This window comes from Petaurus breviceps, unplaced genomic scaffold, assembly GCF_028583685.1.
Source record: "Petaurus breviceps papuanus isolate PSGF00001 unplaced genomic scaffold, PetGlider_PUasm1.0 90822, whole genome shotgun sequence".
NCBI classification, from domain to species: domain Eukaryota; kingdom Metazoa; phylum Chordata; class Mammalia; order Diprotodontia; family Petauridae; genus Petaurus; species Petaurus breviceps.
The window spans coordinates 23,158,310-23,176,702 of record NW_027187351.1 but is presented as its reverse complement, the minus strand read 5'-3'; the positions used below and the strand labels follow the sequence as shown (position 1 = coordinate 23,176,702).

Below are 18,393 nucleotides of genomic sequence, written 5' to 3'. Positions count from 1 at the left end.
TCTGTTCCAGTGTTTCTGACTTTGAGGCCTTTCCTCATTCCCTCAGTTATTGGAGCATCCTTCTCATCTTTGTGCATTCATTTATGTATTTTTTTCATTTACTTATCTGGGAACATAGTGCATCCCTCTTGTAGAATAAGAGTTCCTTCTCCTTAAGGACAAAAACCACATCACTTTTATATTTGTATCATCAAGATCTAACATGATTATCATTAGTAACCACTAATGGGCAGTTAGGTGGTTCAGATGGAGAAGGAAATAACAAACTACTCTGTGTCTTTAACGTGAAAATCCAAATGGGGTCACAAAGAGTCAGACAGGACTAAAAAAACAACTAAAAAACAACAAAGGTGATATAATACATAGAGCACTGAGCCTGGAGTCAGGAGAGACCTATGTTTAAATCTAGTCTCAGACACTTAACAGCTCTGTAACCATGGGCAAGTCACTTAACCCTGTTTGCCTCAGTTTCCTCATCTGTAACATGAACTACAGAAATGACAAACCACTCCAGTACCTTTACCAAGAAAACTTTAAATGGGGTCACAGAGTTGGAAATGACTGAACAACAGCAAGAAGTAGCTATTTAATAAATGCTTGTTGATTGATTGATTTAATTGATTAAATAAATCTGTCACAAGATTTTCAGTGAGCTTTCTACCTATCAAACTGAATGATACCACAATGTAATATTATGTCTCAGATAGGCAGAGATAAACAGACAGAATAAGATCATCAGAACTGGAGTTATTTTTGGTTTACACAAACCTCCACGCCTACTCCCTTCATACAAACTGCCCTGAAAATAATTACAAAGTAGAAGATTCATGTAGTAGTAACACATTAGAATAAATCTTAATTAAAACTAGTTTTAATCATGAAATAAGTAGGCAAAGAAATAGAAAGCAACTGCATCTAACTTACTGGTTCAATTCCAATTTCAGAGGAAAACTAATATAAAAGGCAATATTTTCATAATGTTACCTTCTTATTTTTATCATGTCTGGAAATGCATCCCTATACCTCTGACATTATTTCCTTTGGTTATTAAGTTTCAGACAAAGAAGTGTGTCATTGCAATACATCCAATTCATTAATAGAGGAATTACTGTAAAAATGAGTATATTTCTCTGGATAACAAGATTCTAAAACCATTTGCAGTTATACAATAGGAAATTGGGAGGAAAAGAGAAAGTTAACCTAGTTTCACTTTAAGTTGTCAAGCCCCTAAACTCATTCTTTCCTGAAGTGCTATTAAGAAATGAATGTTGAGAAAAGTACAGAAAAAGCTTTAGAGATCTCAGACAAAAAAAAAAACAAAGGAAAAATAGGAAAATCAGCAATATGTTTTCTAAAGGAAAAAAATGAAGAAATTCTTGGTGGATGATGAGAGTGTTAAGCTGCATAGAAGTAGTAGCCTTGATAGATTTCTAGAATCCAAATTCTATCTCTTTCCACTCTATTCCTTCTTAGCACTCCAGATCCAAAATGTCAAGAGATGAAAGGGTAGCAGAACACTTGGTTCATTTGTTTGGAATTTTTTCTTTAAGTAACAGGTGACCAGTGAAGAAAAGGGAGCTACTGATGATTCTGGAGCAAAATCCTATAAAGGCAGATAAATTCTAAATGTGACATTTACATAAATTAGTAAAATCTTCAAGGAAGAGGCCATGTTGCATATTGTACCCCCAAAGATACAGTGAAAAGAACTGTGGATTTGGAGTTCAAGGGCTTAAACTCAAATCTTGGTTTTGCCACTTGTTCATGATGGAATGTTGGGCAGTTTACTTAACCTCACAATCAGGTAGTCTAATCCCTTCATTTTGCATATATGAAAACTAAGGCCTTGACAAGTCTAATTTCAATCATGTTGTTGTTCAGTGGTTGGGTTTTGTCTGACTCTTTGTGACCCCATGGACCACAGCACACAAAGTCCTTCTGTTTACCACTATTTCCCAAAATCTGTCCTAGCTCATACTTGTTGCTTCCAGGACACTATCTCATCCTCTTTTGTCCCTGTCTCCTTTTGCTTACAATCTTTCCCAACATCAGGTTTTATTTCCCATGAGTCCTTTTTTTTTCATTATTTCGCCAAAATATTTAAGCTTCAGTTTCAGTATTTGTCCTTCCAGTAAGTTGTCTGAATTATTTTCTTTAACTATTGATTTATTTGATCTCTTTGCCTGTCCAATGGACTGTCAAAAATCTTCTGCAGGGGTGGCTAGGTGGCATAGTGAATAAAGCACTGGCCCTGGAGTCAGGAGGACCTGAGTTTAAATCCAACTTTAGACACTTAACACAAAAATTAGCCATGTAACCTTGGTCAGGTCACTTAATCCTAATTGCTTTACCATCTCCCTTTTAAAAAGCAAAAAAAAAAAAAATCTTCTCCAACACTACAATTCAAAAGCCTCCATTCTGCAGTGCTCAGCTTTCCTTATAGACCCATCTGTCATACATTGCTACTGGAAAAACAATCGCTTAGACAATTTGGACCTTTGTTAGCAAGGTGTTATTTCTGCTTTTTAGTATGCTGTCCATAGCTTTCCTTCCAAGAAACAAGCACCTTTTTATTTCATGGCTGCATTTAATTCCTTTCTTACTAAGATATTAAAAGAATAAAAAGAAAATATCTGTAACATTTAGTGGAGTTTCTATGAAGAACTATGAGAAAACAGAAAAGAATTTTATGCAGCATGAGAATGAGTTAAGGGGGTTTGATCTGTTGGGAAGGGGAAGTAACCACAATGATGAAATTACAGATACGTAAAACTACTAAATTTTTATTATTTTACAAATTCCATGGGGCAGGGGCAGAGAAAGAAAAGGAAGAGATTATATTACAGGTGGCAGCGAAAAAGAGTTCTGGCCTTAAAGTCTGGAAATCAATCCTATAATTTCAGCTCTGTCATTTTTTTTGCTAAGTCATTTGTGACTTGGCAAATCATTTAACCTCTCTGGGTCTCAATTGCCTCACCTCTAAAATAAGTGGGTTTGATAATTTGATCTGAGGCTCCAGTCTACCCTTTCAACACATTACACATTCTTCCCCTACTTGCATTATATAGTTCATGAAAACTTGTTTTCTTACCATTTCTTACATACAAGTCATGTCCCCTGGTCTGGAATGCACTCCCCCCTCTTAAAATTCCTAGCTTCCTTCATATCTCAAAAACAAATGTCACCACTGATAATAACTTTCCCTAATTCCTCCAGGTACTATTGGTATACATTTTGTATTAATTTGCAAACATGCATTCATGCTGTTTCCTCTAACTAAATGTAAACTTCCCAGCGCATTTTCCTAGCGTAATTTCTGGCACAGAGTAGGCATCTTATAAAGGACTCATTGTTTGAGTAAGCAAATAACTTAATATTCCTTGGTACTGATTCCATCTAAAAACTGAGGACGTAGGACTGAGCAATTTCTAAGGTATTTCCAAATCTAAAACTTCTGAGATTAATTAGGATTAGAAATAGATTAAAAAGATAGATAGATGATAGATCTCTACATATAGAGAGATAGAAATAGATACAGATACATAAGATAGAAAAGCATCTATTAATATTATCTAAAATTAAGATAGTAACTATCTTCAAGGAGGTTACATTCTAAAAAGAGGATAATAAAACAAGAGGGGCAGATGGAGGATAATAAAGCAAAGGGAACGATAGGTAGCTGTTGTGGAGGTAAAACAGACAGGAGAATGAGCTAGAGGTAAAGCAAACAACTTTGCCAGAGCTCTTTTTGCTTCAGACATCCTAGGGCAGGATCTCACCCATAAGTAGGCCCCATGGGCAAGGCAGCTTGTGCAGAAGCAGAACAAATCTGGGAGAGGACTGGAGATTAAGTCAGCAGTGTGACTACAGATCCACAGCTCTAGAATTCAATGAATAATACTGTACAAATTATGGGGAAAGACACTAGATAAATTCTTTTTAGTGTTTTGCACACACCTTGAGAAAGAAGGCACTGAACAAATGTTTACCAGATAGTTAAAATTGCACATCACTTCTCAATTGGAAATGATAAAGAAGGCCTTTGATAATTGAACACTGAAGTCCAATATCTCAGTTCCTTTTTCTTTCCTTGACTTGTCTTCAAGTGGAGATGCTAATGCTCAGTAAAAGGCCAAAAGACAGTAACTGGGAGGATAGGAAACCTATTTGCATAATCCAAAACATATAATCAACTTTAGTTGGAAGATAGGTATTTACCAAAATTATCCAAATCAGTGGTTTGGCAAACACTTATCTTATCAGTGCAACAAAATATTGTTTCCTTAATGTATTACTTCTAGAGTGCCTGTCTTCCTGGCCAGACAATCAATAACAGCTCTAGAGAAAAATAAGACTGGAGGTTTTGAATCTAATTATTGAAGCTTGAGTGTAGAACATTGAAAAACAAAATATGCAGATTTTTCTCATATTGTTAGGAAGATAAAGACAGTGATTGTCAGTTGAAAATGAATAAAACAAGAATAATCAGTATATTGAATGCAGCAGGATGTGAAATGCAGTAATTTGATGATATACAAATCATTTAGATTCAGCTGGTGTCAACAGAAAGTCAATCAGAAAAATAGGAACTATCCTTAGTTATATTTAAGCAGCATTTCAGATACAGTATCTTTTCTGTGAGTAAAAAAAAGAATGAGAATCAGTCTTATCTGATAAATTTCTGTGCTTTAGCTATTAGTATGTCACTTCAATAACTATCCTCCAGGAATAAGTGGAAATATACACTTTTTACAACAACTGACACTTATTGAGTGGTGTTGAACCCTAACGCAAATGTCACTGCTATTTTTTTTATATATTTAAATAAAAATGGAGATTAAATCTTGCGGAACTAACGGTATTTAAATGAATACTAAAATCTATAATTATACAGACCAATACATGTCAATAAAGTGAAATGACATGATTAAGAACATTTTCACATGTGCTACTAATTTTTGCATTTAAAAAATTAAAATGGGTGTTCACAATAGCAACTATTTTATCTTAAATTATAAGCATTTCCATATGCTTTTATTTATAGAACTTTAAAAGCTTTCCTTTAACAAAAAATAAACACAACATTTAAATGGCTCATATTTTTCAAATGTGCCTGAAGGAAAATGGTAGATGTGAGTTGATTTTCCTCTTTAAGTTACAGTTGAATCAGTTCAGTGATTTTTGCAGTATGACAGGTAATAAATATGCATTTTTTTTCATTTTGCCTACAAGCATATTTGACTACAAAAATTCAAAATGACTATTTTAAAACATTGAATGGTGGATTTAGCTGTCTTGAAGAAGAGTTTTAAGGTGTTTGTGTGGGTACGTGTGGGGAAAAGCCTTCAAATAACAAAAACCATGTGATATAAAAATTTTAGGAGTGCCAGTAACTGTTGTTATTTTTTTTAGCTTTCTTAGATCAATACAGCAGCAAGGAAGAGTTAATGCTACCAAAATTATCCCACTATTTTTTTCTTCATTTTCTCCCATACTCACAGTGAGAAAGACCTCAGAGTTGAAGTGCATAAAATTCAATAACCACAGCCACCCAAATGTTTATTAATATCTTTAAATTTGAAGCATGGTGGTTAATTTATAATGTTTTCTAAAATTGTAACAATATTTTAGATGTTAAAAATGATAAATTTGTGTTTTGTCTCCAAGGTTTATACTATTTTAGTAATCCTATTGATGTTCCATGTGTATCTTTTACTCCTAAAATATACTAAAGTGCTAAACTGATATCATCCTGCTTCACTTGGAAAGGCTGCATGATGTAACACTATTTAGTACTCCCATGGAATTATTTTTTATTCACCTGATACACACATACATACATACACATTGTATTAATTTCTCAGTCTACCTGATGTTAGTTCTTTGAGGGAATGGACTGTTGCCATTTTTGTCTTTGCATTCCAGTAATGAACAGAATAATTAGCAAATATGGATAGAGAACAAATTGTCATTTCATTGGTACAGGGAACAGCCAGGTAAGGAAATTTCATTTTCAAATCTGGTCTATCTTTTTTGTTACTTAGAGTCTTAGAGTGTTGCCTAATGCATTGAGAGATTAAATGCCTTATTCTGGGCTGCTGTATCAGAGGCATGACTTGGACCCAAGTTTTCTTGAGTCTGAATTTGATTTTCTAGCTCTCGTCCTATGGTCAGATGATCCATGTGTGTTGGTGGATTGACTCACTGACATCTACACAGATTGACATAAAAAGAGCAAGCTGGTGTAGTAGAGAATGCACTAGATCTGGAATCAGGAAGACCTGAGTTCAAATTCAGCCTCAGACACTTGGGAAAAGGCACTTAGCCTTTGTTTATGTCAGTTTCCTCAACTGTAAAATGGGGATAATAGTAGTGCCTGCCTCTCAGAGTTGTGGTGAAGATAAGCTGAGATAACATTTATAAAAGGGTTAGGACTATCTTTGACACTGACTCTGACATTTATATAGCAGGTGTTATATTAATGGTTACTCCCCTTCTTGACTCAAATAAGCAAAGACTAGAAGGTTGCTTAAGAAATTTAGGCCCTAATAATCACACAACTATAAATTTTGAAATGCCTCAATTATACATTTTGGGAATCTCCACTGATCAAATTCATAGCTAGTGATTAAACAATACTATCATATTTTGGCTAAGTGGGCATAGCCTATGTATTTAAAATGTAAATAGGATGTCAACTTGGTGAATTAGAGTATGTGGAACAGGTTTTTTAGTGTAATTTCTTCGCTGAATTGGTTTCTATAGTTGGTTTCTTCTGTACATGAAAACACATATAACATACATATATTATTAAGAACATTGGATACTCCAGTATAAAACTCTATTCTCCACAAAAGAACTTGATATAAGATGGGTCAATGATGAACATCATAAAGGAAAAAGTTGAACGGAAACTAATATTGGTCAATGTCATGAAAAAGAAAATGAGGATGACATGACAAACTCTAATGTATTATATTTACCTTGTGCCACTATAGGGCATAAATGTGTTGCTTTAGCATCAATCAGTAGTTTTACAAATATATGTGTGTATACATAAGTTGGTATATAGAAGTATGTATATGTATATGAACATATAAATATGCACATATACATGAAAAATTACAAATTACTATTAATAATGGACTTATGCATCTATTCCCATGTATTTATATGTGATCTTTTCAAGTATACACATCTTGACTCACCCCGGCTCCTTCATGTGTCAGCAGCAGAGCAAGCCAGCAGTGAATCACCACCAGCACTCAGCACGCCTCCACAATAACAAAGTAAAAGTCAGCCCTGGCAGCCAAAAAGAAGGTATCCACCAACGTCAAAGGCTGCAGGCACATCTTTAAGCTGAAGAAACCCATCAAAGCTCCTGAAGCAGTTTCCACCATCATTACTGCAGAATCAATATTTCACAAGGGAGTGTATTATCAAATTGGAGATGTTGTCTCTGTAGTTGATGAACATGATAGAAAAACATACTATGCTTAGATAAGGGGCTTTACCCAGGACCATATTGTGAGAAGAGCATGGCACTGACATGGCTCATCCCCACAATGGCCAGTCACAAAGATCAGTTTGATCCAGCATCTTATATCATTGGACCAGAAGCTGATCTTCCAAGGAAGATGGAATATTTGGAATTTGTTTGTCTTGCACCTTCAGAATGTTTCAAGTCTTGGTTTTTACCATTCCTCACTGTTCCCACTAGACCAGAGAAAGGGTACTTAATGGACTCATATTTGACCTACTCCTGCAAAAATCATAAAGGGAACAGTTGCCAACAACTTGTAGTCTAGGATGGCTTTTTAAGACTCAATTTTCTTCTGTCCTTTATGCACACCAGTACAAGATGTCCTGTGCATACTTAATGAAATTGTTGGTTACCTGAAGAAATAACTTTTTAGAAAACCTTTCATTATTACCAAATGGGCAAATAGTATCTTCTTGTACACAGCTTCGTCTTTGCTTATTTTTCATCAATCTTTTTTTTAAATTATTATGAAGGACTAAACTTTAAAAAGTGAATCTGAATGGATTTTGGAGTGACAGAATCAAGCCCAGGAAAGTGCCCACGTAGGTCTGGGCAGGGGCAGCATGGAGCTGCACCAGCCGGAACTAGAGAGCAGATTACAGCAGAGTGAGAAGGAGCCCCAGCCAGCAGACTCACCCACCCCAAGGGTGATTCGCAGGCATCTCACCAGCATCTCACCATAGGATGGGAGGATCCATCAGAGCTGGGTAAGAGAAAGCACAGGGCCCACAGCAGAGTCAGCAGCTTCTCCTGGGGTTATCACCTCACAGCCTGGAAATTTAAAAATCACCTGCCTGATTTTCCAGAGGCCAAGATGGCAAAGTAAACTCTAACTGCTTTGATTCCCCTTACCTGACCTATAAAACCCAGAGATAAATGTCCCACCCAGAGTAAAATCCGGAAATAGCAGAAATAACCTCAAGCTTAGGAGTCATGGAGAAAGGGTGTAACTGAGGCAATAAGGAGTCTGAAGAGAAGGGAGGGAGGGGTCCCAATAAGCCTTACCTTACCTGACCAGCAACAGCCTGCCTGAGCTGTAGACCAGGGACACAGAGGCAGAAATCTGAAGAGGCCAGACCACCCCTCCTCCACAGATTACTCTATGAGCCTCAGGGTAACTCAGGGGAAACACTAAGAGCCCTGGCCTTATGGAAAGGATTCACCAGACTCCTCCTGAGAGAGATCCTAAAGTGAAAACTCCAAGAAATATAGTAGCCAAATTCCAGAATTACAAGATTAAGGAGAAAATATTGCAATCAGCCAAAAAGAAACAATTAAAATATCATGGAACTACAGTTAGGATTACACAGGTCCTAGAAGCTTCTACATTAAAAGATCTGTGGGATTGGAATTTGATATTTTGTAAGGCAAAAGAGCTAGGACTGCAACCAAGGATTAACTACCTGGCAAAACTGAGCATAATCTTTCAGGCAAGGAGATGGTCATTTAATGAAATAAGGGACTTCCAGACTTTCCTGATGAAAAAGCCAGAGCTCAATGGAAAATTTGATCTCCAATTACAAGACTCAAGAAAGACATAAACAAGGAAAACACACACTCACACTTGCACATATGTACACTCATACACACATGCACATAACTTGGGATGCAATAAAAGCACTGTTTACATCCCTATGTGAGAAGCTGATAACTGTCAATATTGATATTTTTATGATTATCATGACCTTTAAAAGGGATATACAATGATTGAGGGTGTGGGTATAAATGAGCTAATCTGATGATTTAAAAAAACCTTATTAAGGATTTCAAAGGGACTGTAATAGGATAAAAGGAAAGGATGAGGCCGAAAAGGTGAATTATGCCACACCACAAGGCATAAAAACACACTATAGTAGAGGGGAAGGAAAGAGGGAGAGGAGCATCATTTGAACATTATTCTCACTGGTTCTGGTTCAAAAAAGGATCAATATAATCAGTTAAATTTAAGATTCTAACATGAAAAGACACAAAAACTCATTAAAAAAAGGGAAAGGAGAGAGGGAGAGGAGCACTGTATGAAATTTACTCTCATTGGTTTGGAGTCAAAGGGGGAAAAACATACTCTCATAAGTATAAAAATCTATTGTGTCCTATAGGCAGTAGGAGGGTAAGGGGGGGCATAAAAAGGAGGGGGATTAGAAGGGAGGGAAATAGTAGTAGGGGAGAGGGTAGGTAAAGAATGGGGGGTCACAGGGAGGGAACACTGAGGGAGGTCTCGGTGGTCAAAAGGAAAACCCTTAAGGAGGGGAAGGGATAAGGAAGAAACAAAAACATAAACACAGATAGTCATCATTACTGTGAATGTGAATGGGATGAACTCTCCCATAAAACAGAGGTGGATAGCAGAATGGATTTAAAACCATAATCCTACAATATGCTGTCTACAAGAAACACATTTGAAACAAAGGGATATGCACAGGGTAAAGGTAAAAGGCTGGAGTAGAATTTATTATGCTTCAGCTAAAGTAGAATTATTATGAAGAGGTACCTATATAAAGTAGGGTAGGATAGGAGAGGTGTTTCCTGTGCTGAGCTAGGGTCTCCTGCAGTGGAGGAAGCTTCTGATAGAGGTAGCCCATGCTATTCATAGCATAGATTTGCTGATATAAGTGTGATGATATGGGAGCTAGCTTCCCATCCCAAAGTAATACTTAGTTGATGCTCAGTCCTTGGACTCCAGTCATAGTCTTAATTTCACTGATATGTCATAAAAGCAAATAGAAAACTATAAACATTTTGTTATATTTAAAGAATGACACTGTCATGCCCTGTGAAATGAACATAACTATATATCTACACAGATTAAATAGGAAATCCAATAGTGACATATAATGAGTATTACTGAATTGTAAATATGAACTAAAACTAATATGATAGCTAGAAGCACAGTAGAAGTGTTTTGGGAGAGTACTCTGGGAACACCAGAGATTTTTTATAAAAGCTGACCAACAAAGTTTGAGCTGATGCCTTTCTTTCTTTTTTTTTTTTAAAGCAATTGGGGTTAAGTAACTTGCTCAAGGTTACACAGCCAGTTATTTCTGGGTGTGGTGCTAAGTATCTGAGCCCAGATTCGATCCCAGGTTATCCCGACTCTGGGGCTGGTGCTCTTACTCACTGTGCTACCTGACCGCCCCGAGCTGATGCCTTTCTTTGCTTGTTCCAGGCAACCTTGGATATTCCTTAAAGTGCCACAGGAGTGGTTAAGTTGGTCAGTTGTTGATGGTAGTTTCTCCTACTGAGAAACATTTTTAAAGGGTAACCATATTCCCTAACACTTCAGTTTGTTCAAAGCTGCTGCTTTTTACCAGATAAGACTAAAGGCTATCAGCATACAATATGAGCAAATCATAAACCTTTATAAAAAGAAGGATCTTAAAAACATTTCCCATGGTTGTATTAGCTTAGTCAGAGTAAAGTGAGCTCAGTCCCAGGATGTAAAGCAGTCAGAGTTGGGGCCCTTGTAGGCCTGCCTACAAGGGCCTTTCCTTTGGCTCTCATTGAAACTACCTACTTGTTGGACAAAAACTCTTAGTGAAATTTCATTCCCTAGGTCTTAATATAAAAGAAAAGTTTTAACATATTCATAAGTCTTACATCCCTTTCCTGTACATACTTCATCTTGTGTCTGGCAGAATTGTCTGTAATTGTCTTAGAATTCATTGTATTTTAGCACTTTATTTCTTCCACAGAGTAGTTGTGAGTTATTGTAAATATCAATGTAAATAATTGAGATATACTAATACCTAAAACTTTTGGATTGAAATAATTTTTCAAAGCTAAAAAAAAGTACACATATCTCTGTGTGTGTGTGTGCATTATATAAAACTGTGAGATTTACAAAGTACTTTGAACATGTAGACTATTTCCTTACAGGGCAACTGCTATCTCAGGTTTTAGGGTTAACCTTATAAGTTGATATTCCTAATGATGTATCTTATAAGTTCCCTGCGGACATATTTTGGGCATCTTGTGGGTGGCTACTTCTAAAGCTATTAGTATACTGCAGAGTTATACAATGTCTATCAAATAATTCAGGTTATCTCAAAGAAAGCAATCTAACTTGTGAAAAAAATAAAATAGAAAATGAACTGTCAAAAACATAAAAATAAAAAAGCAATTTTTTTCATTAGCCAATCCCTAAAAATCACCCAAGAAGTATAATTTTCAATGGAATATGTCTCAGTTGGGTTCCTAAAAATAATTTGCACAGAAAACATAAACATACACCTAACAAACTCCCACAATTTAGTACTTTCTCCATGATACTTTCCTCCACCTAGGAACATATAGGTTTTAAAGTTGTTGTACTTAAGGGGTTCCACACCAGTATCTTTGATGAGAAAACCCCAAATTGGATCACAAAGAGTCAGACATGACTGAAAGTGATTGAACAATGATGACACTTAAGGGTTTGATTTTCTTAAGATCTTCACCCTTAACGATATAGCTGATGAGGCCAGACTGTATAGTTAATAAAATGGGAAAATAAGAACAGTGAAAGCTCTCTCATAGTAATATGGGGAGCATTATCCCACAAATATACCATACTTTCTATATGAAGAGTAGGCACACTCATTGTACCAAAGGTACCATGGTAGTAAGGCACATATGCAGAGAATATAGTCAAGGTTACTCACAATGCCTAGTAATATAGAAACTGGAAGTTGTTTTCTTCTGTGATGAAATTCATTGCAGCCCAACTCTTGATTACCAGGGCTAGGTCTTTTTAATACATAGTCTGCTCTCTTCTCTGTTGCTGGAGTATTCAGTTACAGAAGTTGTTTTCTCCTTGAAGTAAGTGCTGCTCCTATCTCCATCTGTGTTGCTTATGTATCTTATCCTTGCTAAAGATAGCTTATCTGTTCCACAAACTCTCCCCAACTGATGAACCCTCAAACTACTGTACTGGGTCTCTCCTGGTGGTCAAGCAGGTCTATTTCAAATTGGAGTGTTTAATGATGAAGGAAGGTGAGAAACCCACCTCTCCACCTTCTCCCCCTCTTGTATAGGCACAGCAGACATTTCCATAGATACTTTGAAGTAATGACATCATTCAGTACTATGCTATTTAACATTCTGCAAGTGTGTGGTCAGATTTTGCTCAAACAATGTAGTATCTCACTTTAATTCTATTAGAAAAGGGTTTTTTTTCAAATTCATAAAAAGATTACTGGTTATTAACATCTTTTTTTAAAGCAATTGTGGTTAAGTAACTTGCTCAAGGTTACACAGCCAGGTGTTTCTGGGTGGGTGCAAAGTGTCTGAGCCCGGATTTGATCACAGGTCATCCCAACTCTGGGGATGGTGCTCTTACTCACTGTGCTACCTGGCCGACCCAGATTATTAACATCTTGTTAACATATTAATACCTCATTGTCTTTATTGCCTCCTCTTTGCTATCTGTGATGATATCACTTTTTTGGGGACAGAAGAAACAAAATACCTTCTCAAACATATATAACATCCTTTGATGCTCAGAACAGTCCTGTGAAATAGTCACTAAAGCAGATATATTTTTATACTCATTTTATAGTATCAGAAGCAGTGTAATATAGAGGATAGAAAGTCAATCTCAGAATCAGGTATACCTGCATTTAAGTCCTATCTCAGACATGCACTGTGTGACCATTGGTAAGTTACTTAAATTCTCTGTACTTCAGGAAACTCTCTTTAAGGCTGTAAGTTGCAGAAAAGATAATAAACTTCATTGGTAGGGAGTGTTTTTCCAGGGAAAATCATAGGTCCAGTCCCAATGTCTTTATAAGTTAGAAAATAGAGACTCAGAGTTAAGTGCCTTTACCACAATCAAAGTTAGTAAGTATAAGGAAACCAGAATTCAATCCCAAATATCTACCCATTTCAGGTTCAGAATTCTTTCTGCTATCCTGAACTGACTCTCCAATGATACTAAAGCCTGGATAATTTATAAAATAAGTTTTAGGCCTATGTTTTCAGTCACATCCCACTGTAAATATTGATAATTGGAGAATATATGAATCAAATAAAGCAGAAATGTGAAAAACTGTTCTAAATGCAGTAATTCAGTCAGGAAAAATTACAATGACAAACCTGATGGATCTACATTCATAAAAATCAATACCAAACTGATCTTCAGATAAAATTTCCAAGAACTTCAAGCCTTTGGAAAATAATTGAAAGCAAATTGTCAAAAGGACAAGAAAATGGCTTCTGAGTTGATATTAAAAAAATGTTATGAAGCCTATATGCTCAAAACTCAAAACTGTTATTAATGAAAGTCCCTTACCTACTTTTCCAGAGAACCACTTACTTTTACAAAGCATAATAATAAACTTGATTATCTGGTTGGAATGGTAATGGGAATTTGAAGATCTTCCCTGTCCCTTAGTAGGCCAAATGTAATCACAAAGAGTCTGTAGTATTTGCTGAATGGGTGGAGCAGAGCTGAGAGGAAGCTGGGAGTCAGAGCAGTTAGAGCTGGGGGAGGGAGAGGACTCAGGCAAGCAGACAGCTAGACTTGTGAGTGTTGTTTGTGGAAAGGATTTGGGATGGTGTTACTCCCTGCAGTGTTATTGTGTATTAACTTCTTTGTTGCTATGATGCATTTGTTTTTCTGGTGTTGGGATTTGGCTTTCTGGTGTTTGAATAAATGTTTTGCTTCTGTCTTCTATATGGAGAGTCAGTTGTATTTTGTGATTCAGAACTATGCCGGCATATTCATAGTAGTCATTGGTGCTGTGAATATTACCTTGGCTATACACTGATTTCTCAGCCCAAGATGTTAGAATTAGAAAAGTGCTAGAAGCAAGGTGACTGACAATAGGGCAAAGTGACTACTGACAGCAAGGAAGGAGATATAAAATTTATAAAGAAATTCCAACCTATTCTGGGATCATTTAGTATAATGGTAAATAGCATGTCAAAGAGTAGTCCCAGAAAACATAATTTCACTTCACAACATTAATTTATATTCAAAATAATGACAATGACTCATCAAGAAAGGGTAAAATAAAATTGAATATATTGGGCTAGAGAAGGCATTAAAGTCATAAACAATTATAAAATATTTGCATCATCAGGAAAAAAATGAAAGACCTTTTATGCTTAAAAGATAAATTTTAGGGGACAAAGAAAGAAGAAAGGAAGGGAGAAAAGAAGGAAGGAAGGGAAAAAAAAACAAGCCTGCAGAATTCAACAGTTCCCAATGAGGTCATACAAATAATATGTTAAAGAACACTGAATTTTAGGAGATAAAAGACTGTTCCCAGCTTCACCACTTCACCACATCAGTGGTGTGACCCTAGCCAAGTCACATCACTTTGCAGAACTCTTTTACTCATTTGTATAATGGGAATACTAATACTTGTAGTGCTCACTTTAGAGAGTTGATTGTGAAAAGCAAATGAGATAAAATATTTAATAATGCAAGCCACTATATAAAAGCCAATTATTGCTACTAGATGTTTTTGTGTATATAGACAATGGTTTTGACTCACTTACAGTAAAGCATTTATATTTAATTCAACAACATTTGGTAAGAAAGGAATTGTGCTTGATACAGATTATACAGTTATTAAATGAAAGTCACTGCCCTCAAAGAATTCTTTTTATTTTCTAAAATGATAAGATGGGGGCGGCTAGGTGGTGCAGTGAGTAAAGCACAAGCCCTGGAGTCAGGAGGACCTGGGTTCGGATCCAGCCTCAGACACTTGACACACACACACACACACACACACACAAATTAGTAGTGTGACCTTGGGCAAGTCACTTAACCCCAATTGTCCTACCCTCTCCCCTCCAAAAAGCAAAATAAAATGTTAAGATGACTGGTTGTGGCTCAAAATGCATGAAATGGATAAAGAAGAGAATGGAACTAACTGATTCATAAAGCAACTGGACCAAATAACTTTTGCTTAGTTAGATCTCTATTCTTAGTAGGTCATCTTGAAAACTAATGGAAATTAGGCCACCACAAAGTGAAGCTTTTTTTTTTATTTTTAATATACAAAAAGGAGATATATTTAGTTACATATTTGAAGGTAAGATTGAATTAGGTGTAGTATCAATATCCTTGAGTATTTTGGATCTTTAAAAAAATACAGTAATACTAAGTTCTCAGGAAGTAGATATTGTCTTTACCTTTGTCTTGTATCACCAGTAGTTAGTACAGTGTTTGGCACATAATAAATACAGAATGCAGGTTTTAAGTTTTGTTTTATTTTATTAATTTAACAGCATAGTGAATAAAGTGCTGGACTTGATGTCATGAAGATCCCATTTCAAATTCTGTATTTCCTATTTACTGTCTATGAGACTGAAAACAACCAAGTTGTTAACCTGTCTGTGCTTAAGGCAACTAACTCCGTAGCAAGTTTTTACTAAGACACAGGCTGATTGTGGGTAATCTGTTCAGCTTGAAAGAATGGAGTTCTCATGTCAAGAGTTCCCATGTACAGAAAACATAGGTCTTTCATGGATTTGTTACACAAATTTAATATTCATATGGCAAAACCTAGGGTTCACATGTAAACAAAGGAATCCTCACATCATTCCTTTCCATGAGCCACATTTTGTATAGAAGACATAAAGCTAAGAAAAAACAGTATTTCCTAAAATTGTTGCAAATAAAATTTTACTTTACCAGCTCAGAGACAGACTATGGTACTTTTCTATCAGGTATGTTAGAAAACATGGAATTTTGTATTTTATAAATTATATCATAGAAAAAAGAAGCAAATGTAAAAGGTTTACCATAAGCTATGTCTAGACTCCATGTTGAACCCCAGACAAATTTATTCAAATAACTGAATATAGTGCTGTGATATGTTAACCTCCGATCTGCTTAGTAATTAGATTTGGACTCTAGTTAGTATCCATCATTAGTAAGATTTTGCTGTGGAGAAATATGTTCTGGTAAATAGGATAATTCCGTCTAGCTAAAATACTAATAAGGATTGAATCCACCTATACAGACAACTGCTATGGTACAGATTCTTTAAAAATGAATTATCTTTCATGAAGTTGTGTGGATATCACAACAGTTATTTTCCATCTCAAAAGATACCACAAGTATCACAGATATTAATCTAGGATAACCTAGATCCAGAGTGTGTCCCCACTTCTTTTAATTGCTTTTCATTTATTAGAGGCATTATTTTTTTGTTAGTCCTTATTGTTTTATTATTAGTGGCAAAATCTAGTGCATAGAATGCTACATTTCAAATTGAGAAAACCAGGGTTCAAATCCTGATCTTGATCAAGTCTCAATATTTCTCTGACTTGTTTTTCACTTCTGAAATGAGAACAATTTTATGTACTTCCCTCACAGAATTTTTTTAAAAATCAAATAAGGTGTATATATATATATATATATATGTATATATATATATGTATGTATGTATATATATATAAAGTGCCTTTCAAATTTTAAAGTGATATTTAAACATGTTTTTAATATTATTGCTAATAGTGAAAAAGGATGAAATAATTGTGAAAATTAATGAGATCATTATATATTGAAGATATATGAGCTCATTATATATTGAAGAGCTACCATGGTAGTTCTAAAATGACCATATCACAAACTGAATACAAAGAATTTCTCTGCATAGCCAGTAGACTAGGAACTTACCAAAAGGGTTCAAAATGGCCTTGACGATCTTAGATCAACCCAAAGTTACAAGCATAGTCACCTATATACATATACATGTATGAATATATTTATACATGATGTATATTAATTATGTACATTATCATATTATAATTATATTATTTTGTTATATCATTATTTTATGCCATATCTATTATATTATATCATATTTCATTTTATCACATGTTATATCATATCATCGTCTATTGTCATGTGACATTGTGTTACATTTTATAATAGTATATTATATTATTAACCTTATATTATGTGATGACATATGTGCATCATACCATACTCTATAGTATTATATTATGAATGTACAATTTGTTTTCTTTTTTTCTGAGTATTTTTAAAAATCAATTTATTTATTTTACTTTTAGTTTACAACATTCAGTTCCACAATCCCTTGAGTTTTAAATTTTCTCCCCCTCCATTTTCTCCCCGCCATGGTGGCATGCAATCAAATATAGTATTTACAAGTACCTTCACATTAAACATTACTCAGGTTGTAAAGGTATATAACCAATGGAATGAACAATGGGAAAGAAGAAACAAAACAAAACAAGAAAAAGAAAGAGCAAGTAGGTTGCTTTTATCTGCATTCGGATGTAGTTCTTTCTCTGGATGTGAAAATCTCTTTCAATCATGAGTCTTTTGGAGTTGTCTTATAACCTTACATTGTTAAAAGCAGCCCAGTCTAGCAAAGTTAGTTGTCACATATACATTGTGTCTATAATTTTGTACAAATTTCTCCTGCTTCTGTTCTTCTCACTCAACATCAGTTTAAGTCTCTCCAGGTTATTATGAAGTCTGTCTGCTCCTCATTTCTTATAGCACAATAGTATTCTATTATATTCATATGCCACAACTTGTTCAGCCATTCCCCAATTGATGGACATCCCTTGAATTCCAATTCTTTGCCAACACAAAAAGAGCTGCTATAAATATATTTGTACAATTGGGGCCTCTTACCACTTCTATGATCTCTTTGGGATACAGCGCTAGAAGTGGTATTGCTGAGTCAAAGGCTATGAGCTTTTTTATAGCCTTCTGGGCATAGCTCCCTATTGCTCTACAGAATGGCTGAATCAGTTCACAACTCTACCAACAATGCATTACTCTTCCTATTTTTCCACATCCTCTCCAGCATTTATCATTTTCCTTTTGTCATCTTAGCTCATCTGACCAGTGAGATGTGGTACCTCAGAGTTGTTTTAATTTG

The 18,393-nt window shown here is 35.4% G+C and overlaps 1 protein-coding gene and 1 pseudogene across 3 annotated transcripts in view; one reads left to right on the top strand and one right to left on the bottom strand.

Annotated features, from left to right (window-relative positions):
* The window catches only part of ADGRB3 (adhesion G protein-coupled receptor B3), a 923,661-nt gene that overhangs the window by 748,027 nt on the left and 157,241 nt on the right, over positions 1-18,393 (bottom strand). The gene's annotated exons all lie outside the window — the stretch shown is intronic.
* On the top strand, positions 7,083-7,805 carry LOC138148110 (GATA zinc finger domain-containing protein 1 pseudogene; annotated as a pseudogene).